The following is a 22,048-nucleotide window of genomic DNA, read 5'->3' as shown; positions in this document are numbered from 1 at the left end:
GCCCGTGCGAGGAGGAGGGGTGGATACCCAGATGGGTGACCCAGGTAAGTTAGGGTCAACGGGTAGTTTACAGGGAACCCAGAGGAACCATTGGCAGAGTACATCCAGGTAGAAAAAAGGAAGGAGGCGGGGAAAGGTGTGAGCAGGCAGCACACCGATGAGGAACCAATTATACAAAACAAAGCCAATCCCATCACATGTTGTATAATATATCCATAATCATGATAACAGTCTTCCAAAATATAAGGCTCAGCTTTACACGATATAAGGTGTGTCTACCCTTGGATTCCATTTAGCAAGGGGTACCTCCCCTCCTACAGGTCGTCCTGGGAGGGAACCTTTCACCCGGGGCTTCCCTCTGGGGGGGGCCTTATTTTAGGAATGCCTCCCCTACAGGACCCGATTCCATTAGCGACCCACAGTCCTCTCCAAGGAGCTATTGACTGGGCCTCGGGGTCCTCCACTCAGTCAGAGGCCCTCGGCGCTATCTTCCTCATGCCAAAACCTCCCCTCCTGGTCCTGTGCCATGCTTTGGGCACCAAGGGTTCTTCCGCCTCTCAGGGAGTGGGATCTAGCCACTGCTGGCTGGGTTTACCTAGCCTTATGCTCAGGCCGTCCCTTTCCTGGGCCCTGCTCTAGGCCCCGGGGCTCTTTTAGCTCCTTGGGCAGGCCACAATGCAGGGCTCTGGCTATCTGGCCTATGCCAGGGCTAACCTGAGCAGCCTCAAGCTGCTCCCAGAGCCAGCTCTCCATGTGCTGGTCTGCACACCAGCGTGGGGCCCGAACGGCCTTGAGGTGCTCCCAGGGCTGGCTCTGCACACTGCTCAGTCTGGCCCCCTGCTGGGGATGCAGGCTCGAGCTGCCCCGCCATAGCTCCCAGAGCTTGAGCCCCGTGCGCTGATCTGCAGACTGGTGGGGCAAAGAAAGGATCCTGGTGGAGGCCCTTTTCAGGAGCTTCCCTCCATGATGTCCCTTGCCGCCTTTCTGGGCAGCACACGCAGCTCCTTTTATACTGTCAGGGGGCTCCAGCCCCTGAAGTCCAGCAGACCTGAAAGTCCGAACTTGGTCCGGGAGCTCCTTGTCCCCTCCCTTCAGGAAAGGGGTGGCGCCAGCTCCTCCCCACTCTCCCCAATTGGTGGATGGGCTCAACCAATTGAAACTGAGAATTCTTGAGCCCAGGACGCATGGGGGCTTAAGCAGGTAAGTCCACCACATATGGATCAGTGTTTCCTTCTTACTGGCCTTCACACCCCCTACCCAGTCTCTTTCTTCCTTCAGTTTCCACCAGGCCCTGACTACTTGTATGTCCTTTTCCCTATCTTGTCTTGCTAACACAAGAGTATCTAACCCCTCCTCTGCATCCCTCTGTGCCTTATTCCCCATCCCTAGCCAGCTAACCTAGCACTCTAGTATTCTGCCTTTCTCTCTGCCTATGCTAGGTTTCTCAGTGATGCCATTTGACTTCTGGGCAGATCTTTTGCTTTTGATGGTCTGTAAGTACCCTGTTGCTGTGGCACCTGGTGATTGGACCCTGATGGCAAGACAGAAATCCCCTGCCTGGTCTGAAAATGCTGCTCGATGGCCTTCTGCTCAAGCTAGGTGTCTGAAAAATGGTAGATGCATGTGTGCAGGTGTTTTGCTCATGGGGTCTATGCCTTTACTACATGCTGCCAACCGTTTGGGCTGTAGTTACTTGCCATAGGGTAGCACCAGTGCTTAGGCAGCTTTGAAAACACTTAAAGATAGAAATGTAGGTGCCTCTGGTAAGGCAACACCTGGGCTTTACAAATGATCCCTGTAAATCTGACATCTGGCAACCATAGATTTTTTTATTAAAACTCATCAGTGATTCTCTTAGCATCTTTGCTGGAATATGCTAAAGGAAGAAGCAATGTTGTTTAGCTTTTCCTGCTTCACCCCTGAGTTATTATGGAAATGGATAGCTTGGCATTGGATCATGTTTCTCTCTCTGATAAAAGGTGATTGATTCCCTAAATCTATTTATCCTTAGCATCTCTGAATGCCAATTTTATAGCCCTGGCACCTCAAGATAAATGAGTGATTGTTTTAGGAAGAGAATCAGGTGAGTTCTTTTGCAGGGGTTCCCTTGCGCTGAAGGGTGAACTCCAAGGCTATAGCAGTGTAGTAGGCACAGTTCCATTAAGAAATTGAGTTGATCTTGTTTTTTAACGTCTTATGACCAAGCTAGAAAAAATCATGGAAGGTTAATTTCTAAATGTACTTGTATATAGCAATACAGTGGAGGATAAATGGTAAATATTGTCTAATAAGCACATTACCCTTGCCCTGAAGTATATAGATACAAACTGAACCAAAACAATACAGGAGAAACATACCCTGGCATTGGGTGGGGTTTCTATACCTCATATTTTTCATGGAAGAAATGGAATGACCCCAGCAATCTTTCCCTCCCAGAAGAGGGAGGGCTGGACCTGATGATCTCATGAGGTCCCTTCCAGCCCTAAACTTCTGTGAATCCGTAAATTTATGTGGTCTTTAAAGGAGGAGCAGGAAGAATATAACAGATTTGATTCAGGGACCATTCCAAATGTAAGATGCACAGTGGAGAAACATGCAGATATGCAGCACAGGCAGCATGAAAAGGAAAAGGTGCTTCAGTGGAAGCTACATTTCCAAGTACAGAGCTGGACTCAAAGTCATGCTGTTGAAAGTCTAATCTGAGATGGCACATGACTTAAAAGGGCATAAACTCTACATACCACTCTACCATTGTACAGATACAATTATGTCAAGCTGGGCAGAATACTAAAGCTTTGTCATTCTAACCCTTGACAAGTCACCTTGGTTCTAGCACACCAGAGTATGCGCATGCACATGCAATGTCAGTGCCATATATTCTGCACAAAGGAAAATAAAAGACTTTACTAGAAGAAGGGCCTCTTTACAAGCAAAGGAATGATTTGTAGTTAAGTTAGTTCACAAGAATGATCACTTTAAATGGAATAATAGGTTAACATGCTAACGTTTCACCTCTGAAAACCTGGGTACAGGTCCTGAGTATGTCACAAGTAAAAAATTAGATTTTTTCCAATACAGGGAAAATTAATAAGACCTTTAATGAGTCCATAAAAACATTAGAATAGCTTTAGTCACCTTCTTTTTAGTAACTATCAGACTTGTACATTTTCTTAATGGAAATAAAGAGCAAGAAAAGTGCTTCCTCATGAAGAAAAATGAGGAAATGGCTGCTAAAAGTGAAACAATCAAGGGCATGAAACGGTTGTTGGCAACTTTTCCATCTCTGGGAAGCAATGGGAGAACAAACTACTATGTGAAGGATATCAACCTGGTGAAGCAATTGACTTGTCTCTCATATCCACAAGGTGTGAGTGCCATCATAAAGTATCTTTTTGAATTGGTGGTAGTTTATCACAGAATTTTCTGTTGCTCGACCCTCTTGATGACCAAGCTTGAAGTATGAGGATGGGTCTTGTCATAATTAAAAATAGGACCTGAAAAAAGGAGTGCTGATGGAAGGCTCGTCTTTAAAAATAGTTGCCTGGGGTCACAGCAGTATATCTACACGAGATGCTAACTGCGCAGTAGCCTAATAACACTGCACAATAGTGTGCTGGCTGGGCAAAACCTGTTCTAATATGCTACTGCACAGTAGTATTAGGTTACTGCACAGTTAGCATCTGAAAAACTCATTTGCCGGGTATATTGAGCATTAATTCTGTAACTAAGGCACATCAATGAATGTGTACACAAGCCCAGAGAGAGGTTAACACTTCTGTCACATAGTGGGTTTCCTTAATCAGACTCCAGTAGTGTTACTGGTGGGGCTGCTGGTTCCTGACACTTAAGATATAAGAGTTGCAAGCCGTTACTTACAGCCAGACACTGTCTTTTCTCCACTCTGAATTTGCAAACTCTTTTACTGTGTCACATATTGTTTCATGGGTATGAACAACCCCTATTTGCCCTATGGCTGTCATTATGAATTTGACCAACTGCTTCCAAGGTGTGTCTTGCTCAGTCAAGTTTTTGGTTAAATGTTATTTTCTTTCTAGTGTGGTATCTCTTCTAACTGCTTCAGTTAGATGAGTTTTTGTCAAGGGCATCCTTGATATTATAAATTATTCTTTCTTGCTGATTCCTGGAATTCTTTAAAATCTTCAATGCTTTAATGAAGAAAATGTGAAATCATATATAGGCGGTGTCAGACCAGTTGCAAGGAGTGACAGGAACTGTTGTATGTTCCACTTCTGTCCCTGGTATTTGCTTTTACCAAGCCGCCGGCCCCTGCTCAAGCAATTTGGTTACACTGTTTCTTTTATTTTCAGAATAGCACTTACATAAAGATTTAATTGATTATCCTATATGCTGGATGATGTAATAGAATACAATAAAGCCACTAAAATGTAGAAGAGAAAATCCTGAGTGATTTGTGAAACATTATAGCTGATTTCCGCTTATCAATGATCAAATGTGCATGGATTATATCAAGCAAAATAGTGGCAGTATGGATGTTAACTTTATTATTTTGCAAAGAACTAGGTTCTCCTGAAAGCCAACTATGAATTATCTCAGAAAAGTGTGCTACACTTGTCTAATCCTGGTGCAGCACTTAACAAGGATACTTAAACAATAAATCCTTGGTCTGTAAAATTCACTTGCCATCAAAAAATGTCAGCCTAAAATCTGTTGTCATGGAAATAGCTGTGAAATTAGATGTGTGAAGGAACTTAACTGGGATGGAAAAATGCGAATGCACTCCCCTTGCTCCACCTCTTGAATTCATCCAAGCTACATGCTAGTAATGCACTCAAAAAATCTAAATGATGTCTGAGCCAGAACCATTCACTTTCTGGTTATATACATTTCAGTAGTTAAGAAAACCATATAAAAGCAAGTCCAAGCCATCCTAGTGATTTATATTGCAGCTTTGATGGTTGTGGCTTGAAATATGATACCCAAAACAAAGTCCGGAACAGTCTGTTGTGTGTTTAAAAAAGCCTTGCTGTATTTTGAGGAAGGAATATACATGATTTAATAAAGTGCAACAAAGAAATAAGCTGAAAACAGTTCCCCCAGAAGCTCTGCTTTTTGGTTCATTCATGATTTGCAAAAAAAAAGAAAGCACAGTTCTATATTGGGTATCAGAGCTCACAGAGTTGATGCTGCATTGATGCAAGGATGTGGGCATGACCCTATTCAGTGTCCTTCTTTTCTTTTGGCAAGTCAATAATAATTAAATCAATTTCCTTCCCCCGCTGTCATGCTGATGTATTTGGGCTCTTTATCACAGTAATGCTTGGCCTCCAGGTACAGAATTAACCCATCAGTGGGTTGGGGGAAGCTTGTGACTCTATGCCACAATGTGATGTAAGGATCTGGCAGGATCCTTGTGTTACTTGTGTGCAGAGTGGAATTGTCTGAAGCATCCAGCAGTAAAAACCCAAAATGTAAAGAGGTACAAGTCCATGTTAGCTAGAGGGAGCTGTGACAGGAATTCTGAAATAGTTGCAACAAGCTAAGGCAAACAGGGTTAAGTGTATTGGAAACACTCCTTAGATACAGTCTTACCACTGGTAGTTGGTTTTCACCAGTGAAGGGTTTTAACAGTATAGTTGTTGTCAAGTTTCTGTGCAGTGTGCAATACAGAGGCAGCAGGTCACAGATAAGGTCCTAACAGTTTTTAAGACATCTGTACTTCTGTCCTTTAGGATCTGGAGAAAAGCATCATCATTCTAGCAGTAAGCAGTTAGTCTAGAGTGACTTATAAAAGCTTCATGGCTGAATACATTGTTTGCTACCTTTTCTGACTCTTCTGGTACAGAAGCTCTGGGTAGAGCTTCTCGAGAAGATTTTTGATTGAAACATAAATTTGTTTTCCACAAAGGGAACAAGGAGGATCTGCAGAATTATAGACCAGTCAGCCTGACCTTGATACCTAGAAAGGTCATGGAGCAGGTCCTCCAGGCATCTACTGTGAAGCACCTAGAGGAAAACAAGGTGATCAGGAGCAACTAGTATGGATTTACCAAGAACAAGTCATGCCTGACCAATCTGATTTCCTTCTATGGTAAGATAACAGGCTCTGTGGATGAAAGGAGAGCAGTGGATGTGATATACCTTGATTTTAACTAGGTTTTTGACACTTTCTCCCATGACATTTTCATTAACAAGCTAAGGAAATGTAATCTACACAAAAATACTAGACAAAAATACTGTAACATGGATACGTAACTTGTTGGATCATTATGCTCAATTAGTAGTCTTCAGTTCCCCAATGTCTAGTAGGGAGGAGGTGTCAAGTGCGGTTCCTAAAGATCTGTCCTGGGTCCTGTACTGTTCAACATCTTCATTAACGTTTTGGATGATGGGATTGGGTGCACAGTTCGCAAATTTGTGGGTGACACCAAGTTGGGTGGAGCTGCAGACACTTTGGAGGGCAGGGCTAGGATCGAATGACCTGGATAGACTGGAAAAATAACCTGCAATTAATAAGATGAGATTCAACAAGGACAAGTGCAAAGTCCTGCATTTGGGATGGAATAATTGCATGCACAAAAAGAGGGTGGGGAATGTCTATAGGCTGCAGTACTGCAGAAAAGGACCTGGGGGATACAGCGGGCCATAAGCTGAACCTGAGCTAACAGTGTGCTCTTGATGTAAAAAAAGCCAATATCATACTAGGTTGTTTCATCAGGAGTGTCGCTTGTAAATCAAGGGAAGTAATTTCTTACACTCTATTCAGCACTAATGAGACCTCACCTGGAGTACTCTGCCCAGTTTTGGGCCCCACACACCAAGAAGGAAAGAATCCAGTGGAGAGCACAGGTTGGAAAGAGTCCAGCAGAGAGCAACAGAAATTATTAGGGGTCTGGGAAGCAAGACTTACGAGGAAAGGCTGAAGGAGCTAGGGTTATTAGGTCTGAAAATGAGAAGACTGAGGAGTGTTTGATATGGGTCCTCAGACACCTGAAGAGTGATTACAGAGAAGACGAAGATGGACTATTATCTATGGCTAGGAGACAGGACTAGGAGCAATGGTCTCAAGCTGCAGCAAAGGAAATTTAGGTTGGAGATTAGGAGGAACCTTCTGATTATGAGTGGGGCCCAGGGCTGGAACAGGCTACCTAGAGAAGCTGTGGACTCTCCATCTGCAGAAATGTTCAAGAGCAGGTTGGACAGACTCTTTGCTGGTTTAGTCAGAGATGATGCTTCCTTGAACAGGGGCCTGGACCCTTCCAGCCTGATTTTCCTATCTCTATTCTATCCCACCCTGGCCAAAACCTTCTGAGCAGCTTGCAATAAACAAACAACCCACAGAGAAGATTCCTCAATCAGTGCCCCAAAACCAGAGTATTCTAACTTCCCCCTTCCCCACATCCACTGTCTCCCTGCACAACCCCCCCAACAGCAAACTCCCTCACCAATTCCAACCAGAGCTCTCAACTGACACTCACATATAGCTACAAGAAGCCCTTTTCCCACCCCAAACTCCAGTCCTTACCCACACAGTCCCATTGACCTGCCTTAACCCCAAAGGAGATCTCCCCCTACCCTCTGCCAACTTCCTCTCTAAGTTCATACCTGCTCTCCTACAGTGGGGCTGCAGCTGTCACCTCCTCCCCGAACAGATACAATGCTGAATTCCAAAGAGCCCTAACAAAAAAGTAACAGAAAAAGAAAGACCCCCAAACTCTGCCTTGGTCACACTCAAAGGGCATCTTCAAAGTGCTGCCAAGGCAGCACTCACCCAGAGAGGCCTGCTGGCTTCTAACTCACTGGAGAACCAGTTGAAGATCTAAGCTTGAAGTAGGGAAGATTTGCATGGTGGGCTTTTTTTTACCTTTCTCACTCCACAGTTGTCTTTTGGATTTTGGCTGACAGCCTTTGAAGAAGCTTTCTACATCTCATAGGGCAAAGACTTAGGCAAGACCGTTTGCACAGTCCAGGCTTGAAACTGATTGAGAAATTAGAGCTGGGCTCTACTTTAGTTTTTGTGTTAGGTCGACCATCTAAGATCATGCAGGTGCATTGCTGCTACCAAAAAAACCTCACTGTAACACCCTGAGTATCTTTGGATGACTGACAACTATGCTTGAGTGAAGATACTAGTATCAAGCCTACTTTTTGCACACAATATACTCCAGTAGAGTTGACACAGCAGCAGGAAGGTGGCATGGCTGACAGAGCAATGAAGAGTTCTTGAGGACAACTAGCATGGAAATCTTAGAGTGGGAAATGCCTGTCTCTAAGCAGCCTTCACACAAGCTTGCTTTTTTATATTAGTCAGGGAAGAGAAGTTATGGAAGTGGAGGGAGGAGTGTATTAGTTGTCTTTGATGTTTCGGCACAGACACACACTGGGGATGGTGCAAGATACTCTGCCCAAGAAGCAGAGGTGTAGCTGGGCGTATCAGTGATGCGCTGGAGCAGCAGGTGCAGCTGGATTGCTGGCAGTGGCAGTGGCCAGGTCAGCAGTGCAGAAGGCTGCTCTTTTAGGCCCTCTGCCCACCCACTCTGAAGCTGGCACACCATGGTTACTTTACTGCCAAGAGGAGATTGGGAAAACAATGTACAATCCTTTTCTGGCAGCCTGGTGTCTATCCAGAAGGACAGACTTATGTTGCCCTCTAGATTCTTCCCATTGTACCTAGCTTCTGAGCAGTCTGTGCAGACTGTACTGCCTGATGGAAGGGGAAGAAGCAGCAACAACTTCAGAGAAATGCAAGGCATATCTGTGCTTCAGCAAACAAATGACCAGAAACTTCACCCAGGTGCTGGGTGAAGAGAGTGGGTGCTGGGGGCAATCCTGGAGCAGCCTCTTTGGGGAACTTTGCAGTCAGGAGTTTGCCCACAAATACAAATAGGTAGCTTGTGCTCCATCTCCTCTAGTGCTGTGCCCTGCTGCTGATGCCACCATGCTATAGCCCAAAGTGGTCCTTTCTAGGAAGTAAAAACTGGGATTGCTTGTTTGCTACCACTGCCTTCTTCTATCATTGTCAGATGAAAAAGAGCTATCTAAGCTGGCAGTGTCTGAGTGCTCTGCTCATTATATATTCATGTATTCACAATCACTGTTTTTACACCAGGTTTAAATAACAAATACATGGCATTGCAATGACATTCTTTTTTTTCACATCCAAGTACTGACATGCCTTATTCAAATAACAGACTAGCTGGTGGCCTTTTTTTCCTCTCCATGCTCCATGTTTAGGAGGAACTGAAGCAAGAAAATCACTCTTGAAAAGCCTTCCTTGAAGTCCTGTTCTACAATAGGGTTTTTTTTTTTAAACCGAGATCAGAAAAACATAAATTGAAGTATATCTTCAAAGCGTTCTGGGGGTTGTTCACCACATGACTCATATTGACTTTAATAGGAGTCACATGGCTAAAATCTCATGCAACACTTTGAAATTTTTCAAGTGCAGCTACTTTCCAGAAGAGTCCCAAATGAAAAGCTACTTTTGTTTAATATTCCAGAGCATTCACTTTGTTCAAATCATGGGTTTCAAGTTTGGAATGTGACTGGGGAAGGGGGATAAAAGGGAAGAAATAACTGGCTGAATAAGTGCTAACAAAACATAGTTATGGTTACTAGACTTGAGCACTTCACACCTGTTAACATAGTGACCTTCAAGGAATATAGAATGAAGGAAAGGCTGAGTCTGTAAACTCACTCCTGCCTTCACCTCAAATTTGAACTGTATGAGTGCAATGTCAGGCAGTTACATTTACGGAAAGACCTTGCTGTAAATAAAGAATTACAGCAGTAGAAATCATTCACCCAGTTATGCCATTTGCCAAAAAGCAATGGCAAGATCAGCTGGCAGTACTCTAAGACATAATGTACTGAAAAGGCAACAGAAGCATATAAAAGATAGAAGCCAATGGCATGCATTTAACATGGACCTACTGCTCAAAAACATTCGCATCCTATCCACAGTCACCAGCATCCACCACAATTAAAGGTAACGATGCAGTTTCCTTCCTTCCTTACTTCTTATCCCTTGTTACTTTCTGTTTTAGTTTCTCATTGCAGAGCCTTGCAATCATTGCCATGAACTTGGCATTCTCAAATGTTCCCAGAGCTGCCTTTGGGAAAGAATAGATTAAGTACAAAATATATGAAATGGGAGCAGTAACAGAAGAAAAAGCTCTGTTACAGATGTAAGTAGGGTTTCCTGTTAAAAAAAATGCCCTCCTTCCTCCCTTATTCCCCCCTAATCCCCCTCCCCCACCATTGAACAGGTCATGTATTAGCCTGCTGTCAGGTCAAATGGCTGAGCATGATTTAGAAGGATAAAAAACATGTTAAAGAAAACTAAGAGCAGATTGTTCCAAGTGCACACATGGCTAATCCTTACCTACGACTAAGAAGCTGGGCAATGCAGATACGAGAATCTCTCAACATTTCTTTGAAGTATGGGTGAGTATATTAAAGTCAGAGGAAAGCATCTCTTCCTTCAGGTGGAGATTTGTGTTTATTGGCTGTGATTTTTATGAGATGTGGAAAGAGGTAGAAATGCTTGTGTATGGTAATTGAAATGTATGGTGTTGGCGTAAGAGACCATTTCATGAGCTAGGGAAGCTGACAGAGTCCTTTCAGAGGACTGTTTTTCAGCTTTTTCTAATGTTGGTGCATAAAGGGTTCAGGGCTAATGCTTCTCTTAATGGCTTAACCATCTAAGTTATGAATCATCCATGTAATGATTATAAATAGTGCTACATTTTCAGTTGCTCAGCATTTGAAACCCCTCAGCCTGCTGAGACCCTCTTGCTTTTTGCATTGCTCTCCTGATACCATGAAATCTGCATTGCCCGGCACTGTACGGCTCACGCAGGTCATTCCATTAGAAGAAGGGTGTTCTCTCCTTAAAAGGTTATAAACTAAAGCAAGGCTATGCCAGATAACTTCTGGTTATTTTGGCCTCTTCTGTCATCTTATGGATGATGTGAAGCCATGAATGTTAGCAGGTTACAGGCACTGTATATCATTAAAGAGAAACTGCATGGAAGTTGAGCCTAGACCTGCAGCCCCAGTAAATAAGCTTCTGTACTCAACAATTCCACACAGGGCCAAGGCCTTTTGCAGTCCTGTGCAAGCAGAGACTTTTGCAATGTGTCTGGAACAGTAGCCATAGATCACTATCCTCACTCAGGTTAACCCGATGTAGGCATTAAGATTTAACTCATTATGGAAGTGAAGGGCAGCTCTTTCCATACCTGCCATCCCCTTGGCAATGTAATGTATGAGCTGAGGTACCAGAAGGTCTCCTCTTGGCTGCTTTGCCCGCAACAACACTTTGTTCACCAGATGATGCTGAACTGGTCAGCATTAACATACTGGGCAACTGGTCCCTCATGAACACCAGGATGAGGAAGATGTCACTATTTAACAGGTCCTGCTCCCTCCCAAACTGCCTGTTCCCCCTGCAGCTCCCACAGAGGATATTCAGCAGAACTAGGACACCAGTATAGTATTTTCATTTCTGCACTTTTATGAAGATCTGAAGGATTTCAGCCCTTCTGCGCTTCCCCTGCAAGAGGGAATTAGAAAAATTACAGCTGAGTTAGAAAAAAAGATCTTATCAGAACTGAAGATGGACTTCTCTGGCCTTATCCAGGACTGCCTGGATTGTTGTTGTTCAGGGCTGCCCAATGCCCACAGCATATGATGTGGCAGTCAGATTTTCAAAAGATATCAACGCCCACTAGCTTCCATTGTACTTAGTTGTTGCTAGCCATACAAATCTAGATTGTAATATTCATAGATATGAGGCCATGACCCTGCTATTCAGAGTTCCTGGTTGTACATTAGGCATCACTAATTGCAGGATGTAGCCCGCCATTATAAACTCCGTGGGCCAAGGCATTGTGTGTTTTACTGCAGAGTGCCAAGCATGCCCGTACTTAGCTAGTAGTTATAGCAGGGCCATTACCAGCTCATCAACATCAGTTACAACTGGAACTCTATATACCACTCCTCTTTTCTGTGGCTTATCACATTTTTTTCCCCTCAAAATCTTCCTTGGTAGAACCGTTTTGTGTTTTAGTCTTAATCTAAAAATAATAATCTATTACTAGAGTCTTTTAAAATGTACATGTTCCTCTCACCAGAAAAGGACCTGCTTGATGGACTGCACCTTCTGCAGATGGGTTAGATTACCAGTAAAAGATGTGCACGACCCTGAAAGATTAGCTCAAAGGTGTAACTGGCCACGGCTGTCGCCTGGACAGTCCACTCTCGCCTCCTCTCCTTCTCCCTTTGTGCCTTCCTTGCAAAACTTTTGGCTCTGGCTCCAGAGGCTCTAACAGAGAGGGGGAAAACATTGGTGGAGCAGCAACTGGAGTTTGCTGCTGCTGCGGGGAGATGGTACCTCAGTTTTTTGCTGCAGGAACACATGTCCAGCAGTCAAAAAACAATGGCTCTGGTAGGAAAAAAAAGGAGGTGACACCTAACTCTCCCCTCCCACCCCCCAGAAGAAGCTACACTTCTCAGAATGCCCTTAATTGAAACTATTCTATTTGAAACTAATTGACAAATGAATTGAAATACTAATTGAAAACTACTGAATACCATTCATTCCATCCAGGAAGAGCACACATCAACTTCAGAGACCTCCTCAGCCTGACGCAAAGGGTTTTTAAACCTGAAAGCATGCTAATTTTTTTTCCTCAACTATTTAAGTTGGTCTAATAAAAGATATCAGATTCACCCAAAAACCTTGTCTGCCTATGTCCTTAGACCAACATGGCTACAACCTACACCCCTTAACTGAAACAGGCTTCTGCACTGATATTGCTGCTGTGCTCTCCCTATCCTAGAGCTCAAGCTGAAGCTAGGGAGAGGCAGGAGAGGGAGGCAGCCCCTGGTCCATGCTGGTACCCTCCCCCACCATGCTTAGGCAGAGCTAGGGTTTGTACCCCACTCAGCCACCCATCCTTATATTAAGCCACTTTATCCTTGTGTTAGCTAACAAAGTTGAACTGTCTTATTCCTACTATTTTTTGCTTATGATGTCAGTTGCTTGAAAAATAAGAAAGCAACCCACCCTCTCACTAAAAAAAAAAAAAAAAGACTAGCTGTATTGTGCAGTCCTCTCATGTACTCTGGGGAATTTACCTTGCAAAGAATCTGACTGCTGGAGGGGAATTCAAGGATCATCTAATCCAACCTCCAGGAGGGTGAATGACCAGCCCTTTTCTACTATGCTTGCAGGCCCTGGCCCTAAGGGCTTGCTTAGAATAAGGGGAGGCATATTGTGGGTGCCTCTCTAAGTTGCAAGACCTTCCCTGTGACGGTTGCGATGATGGCATAAATTACAGTGGTCCCTGGGGCTGCTCCAGTAACCATTGGTGATCAAACCCAACTTGTGCTGCTCCAGCACCTCCGAGGAAGCATAAGAATCCTTTGCCGGCTCTGGGATGTGGGCTCCGGGATGTGATACTTGAAGGTTATGGCTCATTTCAGCCACAGGTTTGGTTTTTAAATTCTTTGCACCATGTAGTAATCTGGGAGGAAGTGGTCTGATGACATCCACAGCTAGATGCAAAAATTGGCAGGACAACAAAAAAGTTTGTTTTTCAGATTATTTTAAAAGGTTGGCTTTTTGTTCTGACTTAGAATAAAACTATTCAAAATGCCAATATTTTCACATGGAAAATATTCCCTGGTAAACATAAGGGACCCTGCTGAACACCTTTGTTAAGCATAAAGGTCCCTGCTGAATACCATGTATTTAGGTATTTTTATTTGTGTTTTAAATATGATGGTAAAGCACCTAGAAACTGGAAAGAGTATAGGGTGCTTAGTATCTCCCAGGGTTTTATCCAGGGAAAGCATGTGTGTATTAGTTATATATAAAGACATACAACCAGGGCTGGGAAATTAAAGTTAATGAAAAGATAAGCAAAGATAAACATTATTTTAGTTATTTGAAGCACTGATTGTTGCTAATAAATGTCATGGATTTTTTCAAACAGAACTTCAGATAAATTCTATGCAGTAACTAGTTTTTTCTACAGAAAGTCTGGAACTACACTCAGGAATCTTGATTTTTCTTTATGTTGGCCAGCTCCTTTGATTGGCCAACATTCATAACTGCCTAAAATTAGTCTCCTAAATTAAAGCCAAATTATTTAAAGATGCTGCACAGGGATATCTAAAGCTAAAACTGTTATTTCAACCAAACAACAAATGACAATGTTTTGGAAATATTGCAAAATTCCATTTTGATCCTTGTAAAATGAACTGCTTCAACATTTCCAACATTTTATTTTCAGGGACTCATAATACAGCCATGATAGTGATGTGTTTGATTCAGAAAGAAATAAGTAATGAGGGTGCATGTCAAAGCTCAATTATTGGCAACCTCACTCAGGATGTGGAAGGCCACTTCCCTCTGCTGCCTGTAGGGCTTTAGACCCACATCTTAGGAGGGTGCCCAGACCACTATGTTGATGGATATCCTGGGGTGAGGCTTTCTCAAAATCTCCTTTTGAGGTTGTTCCACTTTGTATACCTTACTTGGGGTGTAAACAAGTATTTGCTGCACCCGGTTTGGATTAAGGCAGCTTGCTTTAAGCTGACTACACCTACACTGGGAGCAGGTCATTGGAGGAGTGCTGGGCAGTGCTGTACCAATCAAGCTTGATGTCTGAGCAAAGGCCGCAGTGGCAGCCTGCCCTCACCCTGTGCACAGATCTGGGGGGCATATACCCCCCCCATTGCTTGCTCAGGAGTGCTGGGAATAGCATTTGCAGCCTTTCATTGTTCCTGTGGGCCATGTGGGGAGCCTGGTGTAAATAACTCGGGGTGGGGGGATGAGCAGGATGGACTGGGGTCCAGTGGGTTCTGTGGCAAGGTTTGGCAGGTCATGGGTGGGGCGTGGGCAAGATTAGTGGGACAGGGGCTGGTGGGTCCACAGGGAGTTAGTGGGTCTATGGGAGAGGGTTACCCAGTTAGGGGTATGCACAGAAGGGATTTCAAAGGGCTAAAAATAGCCCAGTCAGGGCTGGGCGATGGGTGAAAATAGCACAGCCCTGGGGCTAGAGTTAATGGTTAATGGCTCTCCCCACCCTAGGGCTTCACTGCAAATGCATGCAGGTGTTCCAGATGTCAGGTTAACCCTTTCTTAGATCAGGTTAATCTGATCTCCAAATTAGTACATTTACTCAGGTGAACTAATGTAGATTGGGTTTGCCATTTTGGGGTGATTTAAGCCCTCTACAATCAAGCATTTAAAGCCTGGCTAGTAGGGCTGTGTGAAGCTTCAGTAGTGGATTCAATTTGGAGTAGATTTGGCCCAATTCAGGGATCAAATATCCAAATCTGAATCAAATTGGGAGACCAAAGAAAAGCTCCAAATTGATTTGAAGCATCTGAATCAATTTGCAAAAGCTTCAGAAAAGATTCGGCCCATTTGGAGATTTGATCCTAGATTAAACAGACAGCTGACAGCTGCCTCCAGCTAGCACATCTGCTGGGGTGGGGGGGAGGGATTGGGGCTGGGATAAGCTGCCCAGCTGGGGCAGGGGGTGCATTACTCAGGGAGGAGGTGGGGGGTGGGATGCAGGCATAGCAGCACTGGGATTGGGGGCTCTGCCCTGCTGCCCTTGCCCAGATAGGGGCAGGGGGGGCAGGATGCTGGTGAGGCTTGCTCTAGACAGAAGGGGCAAGCACCAGCAGGGCATAGCCCCCGCTCCCAGTGCTGCCGCACCCACATCCTGCACCTCCTGCGCTGGCTAACAAGCAGCAGCCCTGCTGCTACCTGGAGCAAGCCTCATCTGCATTGCGCCCCACCCGCCCCACCCCTGCACCAGCTGGGCAAGCAGCAGCAGGACTTAGACCCTGCAGCTCACACCACAAGGGCAGAGGCAGGCACAGCCTGAGAAGCCACAGAAGCCCCCATGGATGCCTTGTCCAGCCCCATCCCCAGCCCAGCCCAGCTTCCTGGCACTTAAAAAAAAAAAAAGCAAAAAAAAAAAAAAAAAAAAAGCCCCACACTCACAGGATCTGGCAGTGGGGATTGGGGCTTCTGGGCACTCATAGCAGAGCCCCCTCCATATGGGGCAGTGGGGGGCAGCGGGGTTCTTCCCCCCCGCTTGACACCCATGTGGCAGCTGCCCCATGGTGTGGGTTCAGTGTGGCTCAGCAGAGTGCTACACACTATCTGGGAGCTGGGATGGCTCCAGCAGTCACCCAGAGTCTGGCACCGCTCAGCCCCAGCAACCCCAGCTCCCAGGCAGTGTTCAGTGCCCTGCTGAGCTACGTTGAACTGACCCCATGGAGCAGCTGCCACATGGGGTGCCAAAGGGGGGGTGATCCCCGCTGTCCCCCACTGCTCTGCACTGCATGGGGGGACTCTGCCACAAGAGCCCAGAGGCCCCTGATGGCCGCTTCTGCAGCCAGTGAATGCGGGGCTTTAAGTGTGGGGACTAGGCTGGGGCCAGGGAGCAGATGGGTCCAGGCAGAGCAGCCATGGGAGCTTCTCCTGCGGCTCCCTCCACCTGGGGAAAGGCAGGAACAGCTGGAGGAGCTGCCCAGCTCTGCCTGCTTCTCCCTGGCCGATCCAAATCACTGAATCTCTCCAAATCAGTGCTGAATCTTCCAAAGCTGATTTGGTTGAATCGTTTCAGGACAGTGATCTGAATCTCTGAATTGAATCACTGTCCTCTGAATCGGCTAAATCCGACTCGAGTACTTCTCTATTTGCACAGGCCTACTGGTTAGGCCAATCTAAATGGAAAGCCTGTAGGTACCCTTAAATATTCATTGAATGAGGAGAGGGACTATGACCTTCTTGCCTGTTAGAGCACTTCCCAAAGAGGTTGAAGGCCTTCTTCAAACCTATTTTTCCCAATTCAGAGCAGAGATTTGAGCCAAAATCTTTCACTGCTTAGAGTACTTGAATGAGTGGGGTAAATAGTCATTTTCATTCTGACTGAATATGTACATGGTTAATGAAAAAAACCCAGCTTTAACAGAAGAGGTAAGGAGATTCCAGAAAGCCTTACAGTATGGTAGTAAGGGCATTCTCTTGGGATATTGGCAATTTGGCTTCTATTTCCTTCAGACAGTGAGCTGAGTCCAGTCTCTTTAACCAGTGAGCTACCTGGTAAAAGGAACTCTAAAGCTGACAGTCCTCTGAATCTGGCTCTCCATTTCTTTGACTTTTATTACAGGTTCCACATAGAAAGCATTCCCTTTTGGCTCAAACAGAATGTTTCTTTTGATCCAAAAGGGGATCCATATTTCTTGTTTTAATGAGGAAAACAAACAAACAAGAATTATTGAATTACTTCAGGTTGATCTAACCTGATTCCTTCCTCTCCCCCGTCTTGTTCCCCTCCCCCCCCGGGTTCAATTCCCAAACAACAAAACAAAAACACCCCAAATATTCATGCACCCCCAACTTAAATTTATACTGACACATATAAGTGGAAGTATCCTAATTCTGAGAGCTGCCAAACAATTCCAGCCTCTGGTGATGTCTGTTCAGGTGTCTACAGATGAATTTAGGATTCTACCATGAAGCACCAACATCTGACTTTGTTTTGGTGACCAACATTTTCAGACCTTAGTCCTATGCATTATTGATTTCCTAGTTATGAAACATGCATTGAAGTGCTGTAATGATGAAAAGTTGAAACATATCTCATTACATCCTTGGTGGGTCATATCCAATGTCTTTTGAAGACTGGGCTGGAGGAGCAATTGATAAGGGATGTTTACTGATACCTCTACCATAATAAACCTGACATCAGAGATTAAAGGGATGAAGAGATAAGGGAGAGTCATACCTTTGTTAAAGAATTTATGTAGAGATAATTGTATATAGATTTTTTTTTAAATGTTGATTTGAGAATTAGGGCCAATAAGATATACAGCCCTGTAGCTGTACATATGTGCCTTTATAATACAGCTATTCATTCAACAGGGCTGGCAATGGTTAAGGTGGCAGATTTATTGTGTGTACCATGGGTTAAGGATCATAGGTCAGTTTGCAAATATCCTTTTCAGGTGTCTTTGAATTCCTATAAAAATACACACAAAGGTACAAGAACACTCAGAAGAGTTATTTTTATTACCTTCCTGAGTCAGAGCTCAAATGAAAACAAGATAAACATACTCCTACTGGGAGTACTGGGAGCTTTTAACTTGCCGAGATAGGAGGCACATATAGATACCTCTGCAGTCCCAAAGGACTGGCATGCTTGACGTTAGCTATTCTCTGCCCTTTTGTCTGTATTGCCTTTTGAAAAGTGTCATACTGGATTGTACATTTGACTTGTTAAACTGAATTTACTTTCAATTCTCTTCATAATAGGAATCTTTACCAATTGAAACCATGACTAATCTAACCACTTCTTAAAAAGCAGTTTGGACACTTATTCCCATACATAGAGTAGTAAGTGGGAAGTTTACTATATGCAGTCTTATGTTTAAATAATCCATTATGCCTTATGTAGAACATTGGATCTTACATCTAGGACAATTAATCATTGTTTTTAGCACTGTCTAGCAAGGGATAGCTAGGCACTTTGCAAATGTTAAGCAAGCACTATAACATCTCCTATAAGGTACTATCCCAATGTCATAGATAGGGAAACCAAGGCACAGAAAAACAAAATAATTTAGCCACAAGTGTCAGCAGAACAAGAAATGAAACTCAGTCTACAAGATTCTTGGGCCTTAGGCCTTTGCTGGACCTTCAAATAGTGTTTCCTCCAAAGGAAAAACTTCAGTATGACAAAGAAATGCCCTTCGCGTTTTTACGGAAGTTATTTTAAAATGTTACTCAGCTCTACCCTTTCCCCACCTACCCACTGTGTTCGGGGCAGAAGGAATGTTTGTGCAATTCTGATCATTTCTCAAATAATGCAATTTCAACATTTTCAAATTAAACCTAAGTATTTGTGAGACCTCACTTGTTCTAGATGAGCTGCTCTATTCCAGGAATTGAGTAGGACAATAAACAGAGGGCTGCCTTTCAGTCAGAGCTCCAGGAGTGAGATAAGCAGTTGAAGTACTGGGAAATATTTGTAATGAGAGAAGGTGAGAGGAGAAGTAATATTCTGAGGTAAGGAAGAGCAAAGGAGGCAAAAGTAAGAAAGGTAAGCCTGAAAGAAAAAAAAAAGGGGAGAGGCAGGGCTCCAGTAGTTGGAAATAGGATCTGGTTGCAGAAACAGAGGGAACAACAGATATCTCAGTGGCTTTTTCACTTGTTTTAAAATTACATTATTATCTGGAGAAGCAAGCACCATGTTGGGAGTCAGAAGATCCAGAACCTTATTGCCAGCTATGACTACTTACGTAAGGAAGCCGCTGCTTCTCTCTGCCTCTAAAATAAACCCACCCTGCATCATTTGATTGTGTAGATGCCCCTTGAGCATCTAAAATACACTCGCATTTTCATATCATGTAAATTACTCTAGAGTAAACCCACCCTGGCAAGGTGTTTACACATGCAGGGATTCAGGAGCAGATTTGCTGCTCCTGGCAGCAGTCTGCTCCCACCCCCTCCAGTAAATTACTGTGCAGTAAGGGACAGCATCTGTAGACAGTGACACTTACTACGCAGCAATTAGATCTACTGTGCAGTAAAACATCTTGTGTAGATGTGTCCAAGAAGCTTTAGATATTGGTTAAAAGACAGGAAAGGAAGGAAGCTCTATTAAAGGAAGAAGTGACTTAATTTAGGGAAAAAGAAAAGCTCCATCAAACATTGAATAGCAAAATCATATATGTCTATATAGCTTTTCTGAACAACCACTAAGGTCAGAGGCACAGAACTGCTGCTGTTTGGTGCTTCATGTGCAATACTGTATGTGGGTAGTTCCTAACCGAGACTTATCCTCAGAGGTCTATTACTTTCTAAAGAGTTATGGCCCAAATTTTGGAGGCTTCTCTATATACAACACAAATCTTTCCTTGGGACATATTGAACCCTCTGATGATACAACGGACGGATCTTTTTGCTATCTAAAACAATCTAGTAGGGCCTGAAGATACTGAAGTTAGTTTTCCTTTAGCTTCTAGGACACACATTGCTTTGTGCATATGCAGAGCTGCTCACTTTAAGGAAATTGTATCCAGTTCTCTGTGACCAGAAGATTTGCGTTATGGAATCATGACTTGTGCAAACCAGTAGGCCTCCATAGTTTTGCAAAGTAAAAGTAAAAGTAGAAACAGTCTGAGGTTTACAGAATAGGTTTGTGAGATGGTAGGAGAAGAGCATAACATATGAGAAAAATCAGGCTCAGGAAGCCTCTGGGCTTCAGTACAGATGGAGAGGTGTGTCTATAGTTATCTGCTCCTGCTCAGTCACCTTGTCAACACAACAGACTGTCAGCTGCCAGAAAAGCATTTCCCCACACCACTTTTCCCTTCACCAGCCAGCCTGATTACCACAGTAGTTCTAACTGGCCATAAGCCAATCAGTAAGTAAGAACGTATGTGAACAGTTATGTTATCACAGGGCCTGTGGCAGTCAGTGGTCCAAAGAGATGAAAAGGGACCCAGATGACTTTTGATTTTTTTTTTGTTTTAAATGTAGGATTTGGCAGATGATCTAGCCAGGAGCATTAGTAGCATAACATGAATAACCATTTCTGACAGAAGGAGGTCATGCAACCCATTTAAGTCTGTCTACCTACGTGGAGGAAAGAAACATGGCATGGCAAGAACACTAAGTTCTTGTCTAAACTTTTTGCCTCTGTTCAAAGCTGCAGTTTCTTTTGCTGCTTTTCAAATCCTGCAGCACATTCATCAAACAGATCTGCTCAGAATTGTATTTATTTATTTATTTATTTTTTACCAAATACGGTTTTCGCTGGAAAAAAATATTCTTTTCAACTGAAAAATTTCCCATACTTAAATTTGTTTATGAAAAATTGTGGGGATATTTTCTTTTTTTGTGTGGAAAATATTGTGTCTTAAACATGTTTAATGAAAGCATTAATACTTCTTTTCTTTTCTACTTCCCCAGACTCAGCATTTTGGTAAATGAGTAATTTCAATAATCATTTTGATACTTTAACTCCCAAATTTCAAAGAATCCCCAAGAGATCTATTTTGAGCAGTTTGGAACAAAAGCTAACTTTAATATTTTTACAGGAAAAAGGGCTTCTGTTCTGAGCAAGTTCTACCAATTACCCGAAGAAGGAGTTTTATCCTGTATGCTTTCAGCATCCAAACTACCACCCCTCAAAGTCTACAGAAAAGCTTCACTAACTTCAGAAGGCATTCACGATCTATCCCAGTGAAGATCTTCAGATCTGGTAAGCAGGTATATTTAGACCAGTTTGTAAAGGATTCCCATTTTGGTGAATTAGTGGCCTGATGATACTTAGCTTTAGGAGGAAACCAGGTATATAGATGCAATATTTTTACTAATGTTCTCAGACCCAACCTACATATACTACTACTTGTGCCTGACTCTATGCATAATAGAGTAAAAAGAGATAGCTATGTCCTTTATAGGCCCTTCTCCCTCAGTAAGTCCTTCCAGCTCATGTAGAAGTTAATGGAGAGTCTATTCTGTCTGGGCAATAGGTCTTGATTTTCTGCAGTTTTAGCATGTCTACCTCCCTCCGTACTTGACAGATCTGCAAACAAAGCATGGGATTCTGTTCGAAAAGGCTCTGGAAGCCACCGTCACCGTCACACCTTTATTCCCTATTTCATGAGGACTCCCATTTTTTGGAGATTGTGATACTTTTCTTAGTGATGTTCATTTATGGCCTCTTACCAACCTGAGATCACAGAAAGCACTCCATTATAAAAAATGTTCAAAAACCCAGTTAATCCATTTTAGCTGCTGCTTTTAAAAATGGAGACTGGATCATAATTAATAAGGCCAGCAATTGGCCTACTTTTGATTTGGTACTAGCTTCCAAACCCCTTTGTTTTCATGTGCACCTCCAAAGTTCCCTCCCCACCTCCCACCAAGGGTAAAGAAGAGCTGCACTAGTGGCCAGAGCTCACAACTATGTGCATCTACCCTCTTAGCACTTCTTTTTTTCTGGCAAAGAAATGTTTCTAAGGA

Source organism: Crocodylus siamensis, chromosome 1 (genome assembly GCF_052110815.1).
Source record: "Crocodylus siamensis isolate JL-2025a chromosome 1, ASM5211081v1, whole genome shotgun sequence".
NCBI classification, from domain to species: domain Eukaryota; kingdom Metazoa; phylum Chordata; order Crocodylia; family Crocodylidae; genus Crocodylus; species Crocodylus siamensis.
Note: the sequence above shows the minus strand (reverse complement) of the source record.